Source organism: Solanum stenotomum, chromosome 1 (genome assembly GCF_019186545.1).
Source record: "Solanum stenotomum isolate F172 chromosome 1, ASM1918654v1, whole genome shotgun sequence".
Taxonomy (NCBI): Eukaryota; Viridiplantae; Streptophyta; class Magnoliopsida; order Solanales; family Solanaceae; genus Solanum; species Solanum stenotomum.
In genome coordinates, this window is record NC_064282.1 from 73,593,278 (window position 1) to 73,598,407 (window position 5,130).

The 5,130-nt window shown below is 39.5% G+C and overlaps 1 non-coding gene across 1 annotated transcript; it reads left to right on the top strand.

Annotated features, from left to right (window-relative positions):
* Positions 1-3,178: 3,178 nt before the first annotated feature.
* LOC125854017 (small nucleolar RNA R71) lies at positions 3,179-3,285 on the top strand. Its single transcript, XR_007445315.1, has one exon. It is a non-coding gene; the product is annotated as a small nucleolar RNA R71 (small nucleolar RNA).
* Positions 3,286-5,130: the final 1,845 nt, after the last annotated feature.

Consider the following 5,130-nt stretch of genomic DNA (forward strand, 5'->3'; position numbering starts at 1 on the left):
TCTCAAATGCATAGAATACCGCAAGTAACTCTTGTTCAGTCATGATATAATTACGTTGAGCACTGTTTAGAGTCTTGCTTGCGTAATAAATTAGGTGAAAAAGATTATTGCGTTTCTGCCTAGCACAACACCCAATGCCGTTCCACTTGCATCACAAATTACTTCAAACGACTGACCAATCAGGACTGATAATGACCGGGGTCGATACTAATTTTTCCTTCAAGCATCGGAAAGCCACCTGACAAGCATCATCAGACTGGAATTTCACGTCTTTCTCTAAGAGTTTGCATAAAGGATGTGCAATCTTTGAGAAGTCTTTGATGAACCTCCGGTAGAAACTGGCATGTCCTAAGAAACTACGAACCCCCTTTATCGAAATTGGTGGTGGAAATTTCTCAATAACTTCAACCTTTGCACTATCAACCTCCAACCCTTTTGGCGACACCTTGTGACCAAGTACTATTCCTTCTTTTACCATGAAGTGACACTTTTCCATGTTGAGGATCAAGTTCGTCTCCACACATCTTTGGAGAACTTGTCCTAAGTGTTCTAAGAATGACTCAAAGGCATCACCCACTATTGAGAAGTCATCCATAAATACCTCCATTGAATCTTCTACCATGTCGGCAAAAATTGATAGCAGGCAACGTTGGAAAGTTGTCGGAGCAATGTATAACCCGAAGGGCATCCTTTTAAAGGCAAAGGTCCCATAATGGCATGTGAAGGTGGTTTTCTCTTGGTCTTCGGTGTGATGGAGATTTGGTTGTAACTAGAATACCCATCTGAAAAGTAGTACCAACCCCTCTCTAATAGCTGGTCAAACATTTGATCCATGAAAGGCATAAGAAAGTGATCCTTTTTAGTCCACAAATTTAGCTTTCGATAATACATCCATATTCTCCACCTGGTCACCAGTCTAGTTGGCACAAACTCCTTTTTTCATTTGGGACTACGGTGATACCTCTTTTTTTCGGTACACATTGCCCCGGACTTACCCATTTGTTATCTGCAATAGGGTAGATCACACCTGCATCCAAACACTTGATGATCTCTTTTTTTACCACTTTTTGCATTGGTGGGTTCAATCTCCGCTGATGCTCAACACTAGGCTTACACTCATTATCAAGCTGGATTTTGTGAGTACAAATACCGGGAGGGAAACCCACTATATCAGCAATGATCAATCCTATAGCTTTTATATGTTTTCACAACACTTCAAGGAGTAATTTCACCTGCCATTCAAGCAAGTCAGCTGCAATGATTACTGGTAAAGTGTTATTTGCCCCCAAGAAAGCATATTGGAGATGAGAAGGAAGTGCTTTCAATTCCAGATTAGGTGGTTCTTCTGTTGATGGCTTTGCAGGAGGACTCTCTCTACTTTTTAGGTCAATATCCAACTTGATTGGAGTCTTTGAATACCTTCCTGAACCTGTCAAAGTAGCTACTACATCCTCATAGTCCTGAATCATAATTAGCAAGTACAACTTCAAGTGGTTTATTCATGCACATCAAATGGGTTACACTAGCTACCGCCTCAGCTATAACAACATCAGTAGACACCACATGAATATCACTTGGGTGTTTCATGGATTTGCAAATATTAAAGGTTACTACATCTTCGTTCACCCAAAACTTCAATTCTCCACTTTCAATATCCACCAATGGTCTCCCGGTTGCTAAAAATGGCCTTCCCAAAATAATGGGAATTTCAGCATATATTTCACAATCTAAAATAACAAAATCAGCCGGAAAAATGAACCGATCGACCTTCACCAAGATGTCATAAAGTATCCCCATGGGATTTTTGATTGAACGGTCTACCATCAGGAGTCTCATTGTTCGGTTCACCTAACCCAAGTTATTTGTATATCGCATAGGGCATTAAGTTGATGCTTGCTCCTAGGTCGCATAAAGCTTTAGCGAATTGGAGCATGCCTATGGTGCACGGAATGGTGAATGCCCTGGGATGTTCTCTTTTTTGATAAGTTCCTTAGTCATAATTGCACTGCAACTATGGGAAACTTCAATTGCCTCAAAATCCAAACTCCTCTTCTTTGAGACCAACTCTTTCATGAACTTGGCGTACCCCGACATTTCTAATAATGCTTCCATAAGGGGGAGGTTAATTGATAGTGTCTTGAACACTAACAAGAACTTCTTGAACTTTGCATCTTCATTCTTCTTCTTTAAGCATTGGGCAAATGGTGGAGGTATTTTGGGTAAAGGTTGCATGACTTTTGGAATGTGAGCTTGTTGTTCCACTTTCTTTTGCGGTTCGTTGGCAAGGTTTTGATGAATAGGTAACTCTTGTTCCTCCATGCCTTTACCTTATTCATGTTTTTTATCATCTTCATTTCCCATCACATTACCTATTGCCACCTTTCCGCTACGAGTAACAACAGAGAACCCTCCATCGTCATCTTCTATAGTTATCTTTAGTTTCAACTGAGCTGATAATAAACTCAGTTGTCCTTCAAATTTCTTGATGGCATAGGCATGAGAGTTCACATTACTGTTCAATGATGAAAAGTCATCTTTCATCCCTTTCAACAAATCATCTGAACATTCAACTTTGTCAAGTATGCGTGACAACAAGTCATTCACCCAAGGACTTCTTGCACTCCCCTTTGACTTTGGACTTTCACTTGAATGGGTATGGTTCTCCTCATGATCATCTTCTCTTCTCCAATAATCATTTTACTCAGCCCAATCTTGATAGTATATCCTTTGTTCTTCTCCCTTAATATAGTTCCAACCTTGATTTCCGTCTCGCTGTAGATAGCATGGGTTCAAACTCTCCTCATATCTCTTGGAGTTCCAACCTTGATTCTCCCCCTTCCTTGAGTAACCGGAAGAAGAATCCTCCTCAACTCTAAACACTCCACATGTCCCCTTTATGTGTTCTCGTAGAAATTCAATTTGGGTCAAAATCTTCTTTATGTTTTTATCCCTCTCACTCTCTTTGTCAAGTTGCTCTTTCGTTAATCTAAAACAAAATGGGGAGACTTGATCAGCTTGGGTGTACTACGCTTGGTTTATTCTAGTCATTTCATCAGGAAGAAATGAAGCTACCTCAAATGATTGTAACATTATTCCTCCTCATACCAATTGATCAGCCGCTCCTTCATTAACCGAATGAAGACTTTGGTAAAAATATTGAAGTAACAAATTGTTTGGTAGCCCATGAGTTGGGCATTTAAGTAGAAGCTTCTTGAATCTCACCCACGTTTCATGGATGGGTTCCCCATCCCGTCGCTGGAAATTTTGAATTTCGTCTCTAAGTTTTATCATTCCTGATCGAGGAAAGAACCTTGTGTTAAATGCTATAACCAGCTCCTCCCATGATGTGATGGAATTGTTTGGTAACTCGGTTAACCACTCATTAGCTTCTCCCGTTAAGGACAGTGGAAATAACCGTAGCCGAATTGATTCTTGTGACACATTTTTGAATTAAAAAGGGTTGCAAACCTCTGTAAAGTTTCTCACATGCTCATGTGGGTCTTCGTGATCTAGCCCTCCATATAGTCCCCTCATTTGGAGTAGATGAAGAGTTGTGCTAGTGACTTCAACCATCACATTCTCATCAGTTTGTGGGATGCAAATGAAACCCATTCCATCCGATTGAGCTGGGTTATAGACACTATTGATGTCATCTATACCATCTCGATGACCTTCTTATCTATCATTCATCTCTTCCTCATTCATGTTCACTTTTACGTAGTCCAACCAACACTTAAACAAAGCAGCCAAACTAAATCAACTACAACCAACAAATTTGAGAGTGTCAACTCTTCAATCAAAGAACTTTAAGTAATGCTACTCCCCGGCAGCAGCGCCATTTTGACTGACGTATCCGAACGCTTCATCCAATACTAAGTGTCCACAATCGTTTAATAGTAATATAACCAGACTAATGAGTTGGGGTCGATCCCACAAGGAGTAGTACTTCCTTCAAATTCAATGATAAAAGTAAAATGACAACCTCCCCAATCAAACAATTCTTGCACAATTCATGTTCAAACCTCAAATTTAGGGCTTTAAGTATCAATCCAAATTTACACTTCAACACAAACAATCAATTAGTAGAGTAAAGCTTGGGGAATTAATCAACCAATTATTGAATCTCAACTAAATGGATAAATATTAATGCACATAATGGGGTAATTTGTTGTGGGTAGGTCGAACTATATATAAAGTAACTTTTCTCGAACAATTACCTTTTCTATGTTGAATTCTCTCGAACTTCAACACCAATCAAAAGATGCCCAACTCTTTGCCCTCATCAAATCCACTCTCTTGATCTGGATACAAAGGATGGATCACTTGTTTTCACTATCTCGAGCTGAAACCAAGGAAACCCACTACTAAAGATGCTAAGATTGCCACTTTGGTTCTACACCTCTCTCTCAAGGAAGTGTACAACACTGAAATTGCTACACGAAATCATGCAATTCAACCTCAAAACACAGCAACAACTTAGACCCACTTCAAACTAACACCATTATTTAAAATTAAGGAACACCCACTAAGTAAGACTTCAACAATTGGCTTCATGATAAAAACCCCAAGTGAAGAGTTTTATCCAGTCATCTCAAAAATAAGAAAATCAAAATCCATTATCACTCTCATAGTTGGGTACAAATGAGAATTATCTCTGGAAATCAACTAAAAATCTTCTTTATTATAAAATCTCTCAGAAAATTTTGCTAAAATCACTAGGAAAAGCCTTTGGTAGTGTTCTCTCTAAGTAATTTCTTCCTCACATTTCTGAATACATTTCTCTGTCTAGACAAAACTAATTTAAACAAGTCTGAAGTGTCACTTCTTATGATCACTTGGCGAGGTAAGTTGGGTGTCGCCAACAGATCGGAGATTCGCCGATTCTTCTTCATCTCGCCTTCATTTTTCGCTTTTTCTTGGTCTTGCTTCTGTAACTTTAGGCGAACCAGGTTGGGATCACCGAATAACTTTGCGATTCACCCTTTGTCCTTCCATCTCACCCTTCAGCACTTGCTTGAATCTTCTTCAACACTTTTGGCGACCTGGTTGTCCTTCGTTGACTAGATCAGCGGTACACCAAATATAATTGTTGCTCACCGAATACACCCCCATTTTAGCTCCAACATTTTG